Source organism: Lipotes vexillifer, unplaced genomic scaffold (assembly GCF_000442215.2).
Source record: "Lipotes vexillifer unplaced genomic scaffold, Lipotes_vexillifer_v1.1 scaffold905, whole genome shotgun sequence".
Lineage (NCBI taxonomy): Eukaryota > Metazoa > Chordata > Mammalia > Artiodactyla > Lipotidae > Lipotes > Lipotes vexillifer.
In genome coordinates, this window is record NW_006796034.1 from 1,361,174 (window position 1) to 1,374,204 (window position 13,031).

Genomic DNA, 13,031 nt, shown 5'->3' on the forward strand with positions numbered 1-13,031 from the left:
AGCACCAGGGATATCTTTGTGGTGACAGAACTGTTCTGTATCTTGACTGTGATGGTTGTTATGTGAATTTACACATGTGAAACGATTTTGTAGACTCATATGTAAAACAAAGGAAATCTGAACGAGATCTGTGCCTTTTACTAATGTCAGTTTCCTGGCTGTGGTATTGTCCTGTAGTTATGTAAGTATTACCACTGGGGGAAATTGGGTGACGGTACACACAACCTCTCTGTACTATTTTTTGCAACTTTCTTCGAGTCTATAGTTATTTTCACATAAAAAGTCTTTAAAAATGGTTGCCTGGATGGTCCTTACTGGTTGATAATCCTCAGGATAACTGTGACTTTCCTCTCCCACTGTAGACAGCAGATCTTCACAGGGACGGACTGAGGCTTCTATCTCTTTGTGAGTTCCAATATGCTGACCACAGATGCGTTCACTACGTTTCTAAATGAAGGCTGTCCTTGACCTCCTTTGGTTCCCTCCTGCTACTGGGATGTCTGCCCCCGTGCCTTTACTTACAACTGCCTGAGGTTTCCATCAGCCAGGCCCTGATGAGCCCCACTTGTTCCAGATTCTTCAGATCCCGCCAGTGACAGCGGGCTAGTCCGAATGAATATTCCATTCTGTACTATTCTACACCTTCCAAGGGAGGGAAGTTCTTTGGGGTGGGACCTCCTTCTGTCATGTGCACCCCTATATCTCCATCCCCTAGAATGGTGCCCAGAATCGTAGGGACTCAGAAAATATTTATGGACTGAGGGACTGACTATCCATTAAACAAATACAAAAATGAAAAGAGCAGAAACAATCTTGCATGCCAAATTAAGGAGCAGGTCTACAGGTCTCTCCCCAGGAAGGAGGCAGCAACCTCCTTTACAGGCATGTGTCTTATTCAAGGCCACCTAACATACATTCCAGGGCCACCTTGTCTGCAGCAATTGCTCCCTCAGGATTCCTACAAATACTGCAAAGAAGGGGCACTGTGCAGTGCCCTCTGTTGAATTCTGTTCAAAAGCATTTACTGAGCCATACTGTCTGCAACGGGGATTCAGAGGTGAGCAAAGCCTGCTTGCTGCCCTGAAGGAGTTCCTGGTACAGTTGGGGGAGACAGACAGGCAAACAGGTCATTCCAATAGGTGAGCCCAGGGTGCTAGGACAGTGAGCAGAGTGGAATCCCAATCTAGCCCAGGGGTGACAGGGAAGGTTCCCCAAGGCATAAGACAGATGGGGATATGGGCAGATAATCACCCCTAAGAGCATAGTCTCTGTCAGGCTCTGGGCTAAATGCCTCAGTGAGCCCTCTACTACACCAAAAGGAAAGTTTATTCTTTCTACTCACCTGAATCTGGAGAACAAGTAGCACTAGGCAGCTAAGAGGAAGGGAAAGGGTGCTCCCAGGCCAAGACAGCATCATGAGAAAAGGCAGGGAGGTGTGCTCCACCATCCGGTGGGGCCCACCAGCACAAATCACTTGTATCACTGGGTGACAACTTGACTGTGATTAAGGAGGGAAAGGAACCAGAAGTAATTGACAGGAGCCAGACCCTGGAAAGCTTCGTTCGCTGCTGCCACGAATGCCAATGGCCTTCAGACTGGGCTCTGTGGAAGCCTGGCAATCGCGGGGCTCGGCCACGGTTGCTGCAAATGTTTGGTTCAAATTTCATTCAAATGTTTTTAGGAGAATGTTGTAGCAGATGCTGTTGGTGCCCTGCCCATACCTCGTGCTCCTTACCATTTCAGGGCACGCCTGCACACTCTAAAGGGCCAGCTCTTGCATTTCTTTGACTGAGAGTTTTCTCTGACCACCAGGGTCCACTGTGCCTGGCCGCATGGCTGGTTGCCCACACCACACAGCCCTCAAACAATGCAGTTGGTTATAAATTACCAGCTTCATTTCCCCACAAGAGAAATAATACTGGGCCACGTGTCCTATGCTGGCTCCCAGAGTTCCCTGGTGGCATTACTCTCTGTTTGTTCATGGTGGAATTTACTCGATGATCTTCCCTTTATTGGCTGCCTTCCGTCCCCATTCTCATACCCCCAGCCCCTGCAGGAGTCTCCTGGGAGCTCTTCCCAAATAAATAGCTTCATTTAAATCCTTGTGTCAAGGTCTGTTTCTAGGGTAGCCCAAATTAAGACACACTCCCACACACACACAGAATGTCTCTGGTAGGATTCAAAGGAACTGGTAACAGTGAAGAAAAATACTGGGGAGAACAATACTGGTTGAGGATGAGGTGGAGGGAGATTTATTTGTCACTAAATATCCTTCTTTTATCTTTTGGCTTTTGGACCCTGTCCATGGATTTTTCTTTTTTTTTTAAAAAAAGGTACCCAAAATATGTACTTTAAATCACTAAAAAATCAACTGTGATTTTATATCAACATAGTCACATGTGCTTTATATCAAATGCTAACATATCAGAGACCACAAATGCACTAATTCATGTCGCTGGGCAAATGCTCTTTGATACAGTAAGAATTGATTTTTTCTTCTGATTTGGTTCATGATTTTGAATATTTAATAAAGGTGTCACTGATTAGAAAGACTGTAGCTCTTTACGGGTGACTTCTTAAAATCCAGGTCTGTGTATGCCCTCTTGCATCAATTTGTACAGATACATGACCGTGATAAACTGAATAACCAAATGCAGGCTGACAAAACCTAGGTAATCACATTCACTCCCTACTGCATAATGGTTAGCTGTGCAGTCAGGATAATACTGCATGAGCACCTATCTTAAATTTGAGCTATTTCTGATGTGAATTTTACATTTAACATAAGCAATGAAAGCAGTTAGATATTGTTAATGATTCAATATTAGACTCAACATTTTCTCCTACTCTGCATTCAAGATCTTGGATTTGTTTAATTAAGAGCATCCCGAGATGGCAAGGCAAGATGTGTTAAAATAAAACATAAAGATGTTGCTAGTTTTATTACTTATATCTTGAGCCAAACTTTCTCAACACTGGACAACAGAAACAAATACAGGAATAAGTTGGATGCTGAGGCTGATCTAAAACTGCAAGTGCACCATAATCAAAAAGTCTACAAATAATAAATGTTGGAGAGGGTGTGGAGAGAAGGGAACGCTCCTACACTGTTGGTGGGAATGTAAAGTGGTGCAGCCACTATGGAGACCAGTATGGAGGTTCCTTAGAAAACTAGAAATAGAGTTGCCATATGATCCAGCAATCCTACTCCTGGGCATATATCCAGAAAAGATGAAAACTCTAACTTGAAAAGATACATGCACCTCATTGTTCATTGCAGCACTATTTATAATAGCCAAGACATGGAAGCAACCTAAATTTCCATTGACAGATGAATGGGTAAAGAAGATGTGGTACATGTATACAATGGAATATTACTCGGCCATAAAAAAGAATGAAATAATTCCACTTGCAGCAACATGGATGGACCTGGAGATTATCATACTAAATGAAGTAAGTCAGACAGAGAAAGACAAAGTATATGATATCACTTATAGATGGAATCTAAAAAAAGGATACAAATGAACTTATTTACAAAACAGAAATAGACTCACAGACACCGAAAACAAACTTATGGTTACCAAAGGGGAAAAGGGTGGGGGAGGGATAAATTAGGAGTTTGGGATTAACAGATACACACTACTATAGATAAAACAAGGACCTACTGTATAGCATAGGGAACTATATTCAATACCTTGCAATAACCTATAATGGAAAAGAATCTGAAAAAGACTATATCTATATCTATCTATCTATCTACCTATCTATCTATCTCTATATCTATATATATATGAATCACTTTGCTGTACACCTGAAACTAAATTAACATTGTAAATCACCTATACTAAAATAATTAATGAATTAAAAAATAAAAACTGCAAGGGCATCCATGACCATAAATGTCAAATGTTTATGCTTTTGAAAATAGCCTCATTATTCAGAGTGGCTGGCTTTAGAGCAAAAAAATATAAACATTTGCCTGTAAAGTACATGTCTACCAATAAAATAACTTCCCATCTTTCTTCTACTGGTGTTCAATGCAATATTTTACTTGAAAAACAAGTTACATTTCTGGATGTTTTGGACCTCTGATGTGTGACCAGTGGAAGCTCCTGGCTAGACCAGGGCTGTGGTCAGATGTGTGTGTTTCAGGCAGGCCACCCCAAAGGCCAGAGGGAGAGGGGGTTTCAGGGAGTGAGCCTGCAGTCCTCTGCATCCTGGAAAAGCACCTGGGAGGTAGCGGGAAGTCAGGCTGGAGACTGATTTGGCACTGAAAGCTTGACAGAGGGTGGTGATGTCTCGGGTGTGGGTGCGACAGTCCAGGGAAAACGCATTGAATAAGAAGAGAAATAGCCAAATGTAAGGCCTGAGAAGCAATGCCATGGCGCCATCGACCCGTCTTCCCACAGGCATAAGCACTGACTTCACAGCCAGACCAAAATCACCTCCAGGAGTATGATTTTGGATTCAACCTCCTTGAATAAGGAGGCCCTAAAATAAAACTGCATATATAGCAGCTGTGCTATAAATGCTTCTTGGTTGATGTATTCCAAAAGACAAAGGATTGTATTACAACAAGAGTACCATTTAAGGGCTTCCCTTGTGGTGCAGTGGTTGAGAGTCCGGCTGCCGATGCAGGGGACACGGGTTCGTGCCCCGGTCCGGGAAGATCCCACATGCCGGGGAGCGGCTGGGCCAGTGAGCCATGGCCGCTGAGCCTGTGCGTCTGGAGCCTGTGCTCCGCAACGGGAGAGGCCACAATGGTGAGAAGCCCGCGTACCGCAAAAAAAAAAAAAAAAAAAAGAGTCCCATTCAAACAAATTAATCAAAATTTCCATACCATATCCAAACTTGCTTAAATGTCTCTATCTAGACAAAGATAGCAATTGGCACTTTAAAGAAAAATTATTATGATTTTTTTTTTTAATTGGGAAGGGTCTACATACACCAGCTACTTTTAAATGGGATCTTTTCTCATCAATGAATGAAAGAGAGAGAAAGAAGAGAGGGAGGGAGAGAGGGAGGGAGGGAGGGAGAGAGAAAGGGAAGGAGGGAGAGAGGAAGGGAGGGAGGGAGGGAGGGAGGAAGGAAGGAAGGAAGGAGGGAAGGAAGGGAGAGAGGAAGGGAGGGAGGGCATAGTTCATATTTAACCAGGCCCCGCAGAAGCCACATCACATAGAGGAACGTAGTGACTACTCCCCCAAACATCTTGGTTTCTTACCCCACTGCTAATAGTTCATAACTGGACTCTGAATAATTCCTTTCTTCTCTCTCCCTGCCTGCTCCACTCCTGTCCCCAACACCTTCTTGGTTTCCAAAGCAGAGCCTAGGCCTCCCTGGGTGGCGCTCACCAGCCAGCTTAAGAGAGTCCCCCAGCTCATCTTCTGGGACCCAGCCCCGTGCAGCTACTCCCTGAAGGGTCACAGTGGGGGGCCTGGAGGAGGACCCCAGCCTCCTTTCATGTTGAGTGTGCGCTTGCCCTCCTGGTTTATTTTCCTGGATGGGGACAGAACCACAAAATCAGAGAAATGTCCTCTGCGGAGACGTGATTCCTGTCCTTCCCCTCCTAGGGGGGCTTTCCTGCCACCCTCTCTGTCACTGTCATCCCTGCTGGCTGGACTCTGACCCATGTGGCCAGGCTGGGGACACGGAGGTCCCTCAGGTCCTCTCTCTGTCCCCATTGCTATCTGTGCAAACACTGGTTGAGATGGATGTCACAGGAAGCTTGGACCAGGAGAGAAGTCACAGAAGGGCAATGCTGTAGGGGAGGGAGAGAGGGAGGAGGGTGCTGCCTTGGGGTGAGTGGGGCCCTCCGGAGCCATCCCAAGCACAGGCCTTGGGTCCACAGCTCCACCAGCAGGAAGTTAAGGAACCTAAGCTTCAGGGGCCCTCGCTTGCATTTCCAAAACCCTGTGCTTAATTTCATATTTGTAATTTCATATTTTTCCTTAACGAAGGCATTCCCACATTATGAAGGCTTCAAGGATTCCCAAACCAGAGCCAGCCCTTGCCACCAGCTGATTCTGAACCACTTTTCTCCTGCTGCCACCTGCCAGGATTGCTCTCCACACCTGGCCACTGCTAGTTTCCCAAATCACAACTTCCCCCGCTCACTGGGTTCTAGGCACTGGTCTCCTGATTCCTTGAACACACCAGGCGGTGGCCAAGGCATCAGGGCCTTTGCACTGGCTGTTCCCCCTTCGTGGAATGTTTCCCAGCTCCCCTCCCAGGTGCTCACCTCCTTGGTGTTGACTCAGGTGGTACATTCTCTGTGGACCTCCCCGTGGAACCTGCTGCTCCCTTCCCCCTGCACTCACCCTTACACTCTTCACCCTGCTAATGTTCCACGTCATTTGTCATCTGTTTACACACTTCAGAATCTAGTTATTTACTTTTTCTGTCCCCCCTCCCCTCCCCACACTAGAATGGAAGTTCCATGAAGGAAGGGAAATTCAGTATTGGTTTTGTTCATTGGTGAGTTCCTAGCACCTAGTACATAGTGCATAGTAGTCACTTGGTTAATATTTGTCTTATAAATGCATTAAGTTGAAGAGCCTGAGGCAAGGACCCTGCCTGCTGTAGTTGGGGGCTGGCTCTGGCCAAATGAGAGAAGGTTGTTTCTCAGAGGTGACTTGGCTTTATGGGCTGGGCCAAGGCCCGGGCCCACAAGCTGAGGTCATGGGCACCAGTACATCCTGAGCCGGCCTGTCTGCTGCAGGAGGCATTGTCTGGCCCTGGACAGTGCTGCCACCTAAGAATGAGTGTTCCCCAGAAACGGTGAGGCTAGGATGGGGAGGGGCTGGAGCGTGTGTGTCTCATCGGGGCTGGGAACCGGGGGACTTCCAGGAGTGTGTCCACTCCTACAAAAGTACAGCCAGTTACCAATATAGCAAAGTGCAAAGATGTTTATTCAGAGCTGGCGCTAATTTCCTGCCTTCGCACATCTGGCAGACACCTGCTGGCCTGACTGCGGGGGGTGCAGTGGTGGAGCTCCCAGGAATGAGGGCCTTGTGTCATTTTAACCCCCGCCCCGAGGACACATCACTGAGTCGTATTTGATCCTGGCACCAGGAAAAGGGCGTGTGTCTATGAGGTACAGGGAGTGGGTGACACCAAGATGTCCACAGAGCCCATGATCCCCAGTCAGCTAGTCAGGACCCCCTCCCCCTTGTCATGCAGACACTGCTGTCATTGTCATGAAGACAATGCTGATGACATGATCTGGGCTTTATATAGCAGTTTAGGGTTGCCAAAGCTTTTGTCATAGCCTCTTTCATTTCGTGGTCATCCAAACCTGGAAGAAAGACAGACCAGGAAACACCATCCTGTTTTCCACAGGAAGAACGTGTGGCTGAGTAGTTAAGGGGTGCAGGGGTCACAGAGCCAGCACATGTCAAGATCGGACAGGCTGCACCCTGTCCTGTCCTGTGTGCTCAGCGACAGGGGCCTCTGACACTCTGGGTTTAACACTGGTGGCAACTATTTCCCAAAACCTCCAAGCCACCTGAGTGCAGAGACTTATCCCTGGGGCTGCATGAGGGGTGAGTCACTCCACAGGCAGAAGAGCGACACTGGCCTCTCAGCACCCAGAGCACACCCGCCAGCTATTCTCTAATCTCTAATGGGCCACAGTGATTACCGAAAAAGAACAAAAACAAAACCACTGCTTCTTTTTTTAAAATGGTCATCAACTGAGAGTCAGTAAAAATTGAAGAGGCAATCATGGGGTGGGGGGCGTAATTTCATGATCAGGAGGAGCATGGCTGTGATGGCAGGAGCACTGGCAGCTGTTTTCTCTTCCGCACTTGCCAGGGGTCAGACCTGGTGCTACGTGCTTGACACATGTATCTCATTTACGCCTCCCAACTGCTCCACGACTGGGTAATATTGTTATTACCATTTAACAGATAGGGAAACTGAGGCCCAGAGGTGCATCCCGTGCTTAAAGCCTTACAAGTGTTAAGTGGTGGAGCCCAGACTCAAATTTTGAGTCTGTGGCAAAGCCTGTTTTCTCAAAGTCTACATCGTATGCACTGTATGGCCCCTCCGTGCAAATGTCTTCTAGCAGCTGCGTGGGCTCCCACACTTCTGAAGTCACCCGCAGATGAGAGCGGTCTCAGACTGCATCCTGCCTCTTCTCTCAATTCATTCTGTCTGTCTGTCGCCTCTGTCTTTCTCCCCCCCCCCCCCCCCGACTCTTCCCCCTCTTATCTCAGGGCCTTCTTCTCTTACCTTCTCTTTCTTGGGCTGACTGGGAAAAATCAAAATTCTCTCTCCTGATCATGCAGAATAATCCATTCATTCAACAGGTGGCTTGGGGTGACTGTTTTGTGCCAGGCCCTGTTCTAGACACTGGGCACATGGCAGTGAACAAAACTGATGTGAATCCCTGACTTAATGACGTGATCGTGCTTGTGGAGAGATGGACAGAAAACACACATGCGAGGGCAAGTCAGGCAGGTGCTGCTGAGGGGGAAATAAGGCAAGGGGAGGTGGAAGGTCGGGATGGAGCCATGCTTGGAGATGCGGGGACGAGGGGAGGCCTCCCTGAAGACAAGGCATCTGGACCAAGGCCAGAGTCCAGTGAGGGGGAGAGTCATGTGACTGACAAACATCCCCAGTGACGGGAATGAGTTTGGCATTGTCACCAGATTTAGCAAAAAAAGAAAAGAGAAAGAAAGCAAAGGTTGGACACTCTGTTAAATTTAAATTTCAGATAAACAAGAAGTAATTTAACTGGGGACATACTTATACTAAAAAATCATTTGTTGTTTATCTGAGACTGAAATGTAACTGGGAAACCTGTATTTTGTCTGGCAACCCTAGCCTTGGATGTTTAAGGAGCAGCAAGAGACCAGTGTGGCCAGAGTGGAGACAGCAAGGCGAGGATGGAGGAAGGTGACGGAGGGGGAAACTGGCAGAGGGGAGGGTGGTTGAAATTTCGTACCCAGAGAAGCCATCTAGATACGCTTCCAGATTTTCCAGTGCAATTTTCTCCCGGCAGTTCAAGAGAAAAATGTGTGCTAAGAGCTGTGAAAGAGGAGATGGGAGAGAGCGCGTCGCAGGGGGAATTAATCTAGCCTCTGGGTCATAAAGACGTTTATGTCTGAAGCGCCTGTTCTCCAAAGAAGGTGAAACCCTAGGAAACCCCCAGCATCAACGTGATCTTGGTCTTTCACCCAGCACAGAAGCTGGATCCCGAGCAGACTAACTGAAGGGGACGGCATGGGGTGTGAGCCGGGAGCCCAGAGTTGAAGTCATAGAAGGTCTGGGGCCTCCCCGCCTCCCCCTCATGATGGGTGGGGAGGTGGAATTGCAGGTCAGCCAGGCCTCCTGGGCCCCTGGTGGCTGTGGGCAGCCGGGAGTTGAGCACTTGCCATGGGTGGGAGCAGCTGATTTGGGTATCTGAGCTGGGAGGAAACCTTGGGGACTGATCTGAGCTGTAAGTATTAAGGCTGAAAAACAGAAAACACCCTTTGAGGTTAAAATGTAAATAACCCAAGGGGCCTCATCCTGGCTGACTCTGGGATGTAGAGAGCAGCCAGATAGATCAGAGTAGACATTTCAGGGAAATTCCACTGTAAACGCAAATACCTACTTTACAGATAACCTTGAGAATTAAATGAGGTGATGGATGTAAAGCACTGGGCTTGGTACCTATGACATTAAATATTCGATGTCCCTTCTCCTATCTAACAAAAGGAGTTACCTCCCTTCCCAAGTCCTGGGACCTGCGTGGACCTTGAGGGCCTCACAAAAATAAAAAACAATGAAACTAATGTTGGATCCCAGGCAGCCTTGAAGCTCAGCACCACATCTGGATCTCTTCCCTTTCCTGTAAATAATCCTCATGTGACCCCATGAGATTAAAGAGCATGGCATATAGCAGCTGCCTAATACATTTTGCTCAGTGAATAGCATGGAAATAAATGGCCTCCTTCTTAAGGTTCTCCTGTAGTTGGATTTCTCACATTCAAACCATCAGAAGAGGAAATAGAGCCGCCTGAGCGGGGCTATTAGAGAATTAAGAGCAAGCTGTCTCCTCCCTTCCCAGTTCAGGGACATTGCTTCATTGCCCTAGTGAAAAGCAGGCCAGGGAAGCCACGGGGGCGGCACCGCAGTTGCCTTATAAGGACATTCACCAAGCCTGCCAGGTGTGTCATCCCAAAGTCCAAGGGGAGGCCGGTGACAGCCCCAGTGAGCCAAGGCTGGGTGAGTGAAGCAGCCTCAGAAAGCCACACGGGTGGCAAGTGAGAGTTTTCTCACTTCCCTCCCCCCTTACATGTTTCCATATGTTTTAAATTATTATCTCATTTACCTTGGCAATTGAGAAAAGGATTTCCGAGTTAAAAAAGAAAAAGAGTTCTCATAAGCTATCACTTCAGTTGTGAAGGAAAGTCTCTCTCTACTTTTTTGGGAGGTATGACAAGGGGGGTGACAATGAAATAAAGAAAATGAAGGTCTGTGGAGAGATCCCCTTGAGAATTAACACATAGCAGCACCTCCAAGACAAGACAATATCCACAGTGATAGAGAGCCTCACCACAAGGGCGGCCACAGGGAGACCCAGGCTCCTCCTGTGCTCTCCCAGCAAAGACCAGCCGGCGATGGGTGGTCTTGGAGAAAAGCGGGGCTTTTGAAATATGCTAAGGGGAACGAAGGAGCAGTAGGCCTGACCAGAGGTGGCATACAGTCGTAGTTAAGAGACTGGATTTTGAAATCATACAGATCTTGACTTTGCCCCTTTAGCTGGGTGAACTTGAGCAAGTTCATTAATCCTTCTCAGTCTTACTTGCCCCTTGTGAAATATCTGTTCATTTAACAAACATCTACAAAGCATCCAATGCTTTACATTAACTCCTCGAATTTTCATAAACAGCCCGTGAAGTGGGCCCTATTATTATCCCCATTTTACAGATGAGGAAAGGAACCTGCCCAAGGTCACACAGCCAGTCATTGGCAGAACCAGAATTTGACCCCAGATAGTTGGGCTCCTGGGCCTGTGCCCTACAGCCCTAAGCTCTGCTGCTGAGAGTTTATTCAGCACCTGGGGTCGGGGAGCGGGGAGTTCTGGAGGATTCGGTGGACCTGGTAATGTAAGAGCTCTCACCACAGTGCCCTGCGCATGGTAGATGCCCAGTGAATGTGACCTATTATTACCCCCCTGTTAATCTCCCCGTTAAGTAGTGGGAGATTACCCAGAGCAGACTCTGAGAGGAAGATTCTAAGGACAGGTGGTTTAGTAAGACCGGCCCTGGAAGAAACTGATAGGAGAGTGAGGGAAGCAGGCCATGGAAAGGGAAGGACCCAAGGTTGTGAGATTTCAGGCGGAGTCTCACGAGGGAGAGACTTGTGAGTTTGTCCCCATCGAGGCAAGGAGCTGGACCTCATGCTCACAAACTCTGTCAGCCCTTGGCTAAGGGGGCCCCTGAGGAAATGGAAACTCCCTGGCACCTCTGGGCTCTGCACCTGTGGGCAAAGCAGTGTAGTTACCAGGTGGCAGTCTTCCAAAGAGAGTGGCTGGTGTGGGACCATTAGAAGAAAAGCAGCCCCCCACTCACCACTGCAGCTGGCCCCTAGGCTGGAACTGATATTCATCATCTCCTTCCTCCACCATTCTTTCTAGATTGCCCCCACTCTCCACCAGCACTTCTACTGGTCTAGGTGGCTTGTTTGCTGAAATGGACAGACTTTTATCCCTGAAAAGTCTGAACCCTTGGTTACCATGCTCTTATCAGTCTGTAGTTGCAATAATTGCCCACCTACAGCTAAAACTGGGCACCAAGATATGGTCCCAATAAATCCTCTAATTTCCAAACCTATTCCTTCCTGTCCCCACGATGCAGCAGCAAGCCTACCTCCTCATGACGATCAGGGTCATCTGCTCTGCCGTGATGGGTATATATGCGTTGTTCTCATTTCTGTAACCATGGTGATTCCATTTCACGGGCCCACCGTGCTGGCACTGGCTGAGAGCAGGCCACGTCATCCTGTCCAGCTGATTGTCGAGTCCCTGATTCTGTAGTAGATTCTCTCTGGTGGGCATTCATAGGTGATGTAACAACCCCTACACTTTGGCCCCCCTGCCGTGTGCCCTCCTCCCATATCACCTCATCTCCAATCTTCCAATATTGCTCCATCCAAACCCCTGACCCACCAGCCGAACCACTTGCCACAGCTCAGGACTCACAGCATAGTCTTAGCTAAAGCCATTTCTCTCTCTTCACAAACTGGAAGACTAAAACAGTGCCTGCAGCTCTGCCCATGGGGGAGGATTTTCTCCTGCCCTCCTATTCTTTTCAGAGTCCCCTGAGTGGAGCTGTAATGCAGAACAGTCTCTTTTCAGCTCACACCAACAGACCCAGTCAACCCCTCCGTGAGTTAGGACTGGATTTTCTTTTCTTCCTTTGCCAACTGGTCATAGGAAACCCCTGGCCATCGGCATGAGCTTAGAGAGAGGCATCAATGCAACATAAGCAGGTGATATGTGAGACTGTTCAACTTGGTCAGTTAGTGTTCTCTGGACCTCTGGACCTGCCCAGGCCCACTCCTAGCTGCACCATGATCACTTTAAGATGAATTATGCTGGGATTCTCCAGCCTTATGACTTGGTGGGAATGACAGCCCTCAGTCCATGATAGGTAGCTCTGGATGCACATGTATTTGATGACTTCTGGCAAGATGCTCAGTCTCTTCCCAGGTTCAGTAGCCTGCCAAGAGCTTCCATTCAAAAAGTGCATAATTTCTTGCAACAGATAGCATATCCTTGCTCCAGAGCCTAGAGATCTGCACTGCAACTCCCCCAGTGCAACTTGTCAGAGACACCACAATGTGCTCTCATTTATCACAAGATTCCTCCAGCACTATGGGATTTTCCAGTTCACGTGGCCCAAGTGGCAGGACAGCTTATACTACAGCCTGGACCTGCTGCAGAGCCCCCTCTTGCTCTGAGGCCCAATCAAAATTGCCAGGGCTTCCCTGGTGGCACAGTAGTTGAGAGTCCGCCTGCCGATGCAGGGGACACGGGTTCG

At 48.0% G+C, this 13,031-nt stretch overlaps 1 pseudogene; it reads right to left on the reverse strand.

Moving 5' to 3' along the window:
* LOC103070157 (phosphoglycerate kinase 1 pseudogene) overlaps positions 1–11,989 on the reverse strand; it is a 13,540-nt pseudogene extending 1,551 nt beyond the window's left edge.
* Between the last annotated feature and the right edge of the window lie 1,042 nt (positions 11,990–13,031).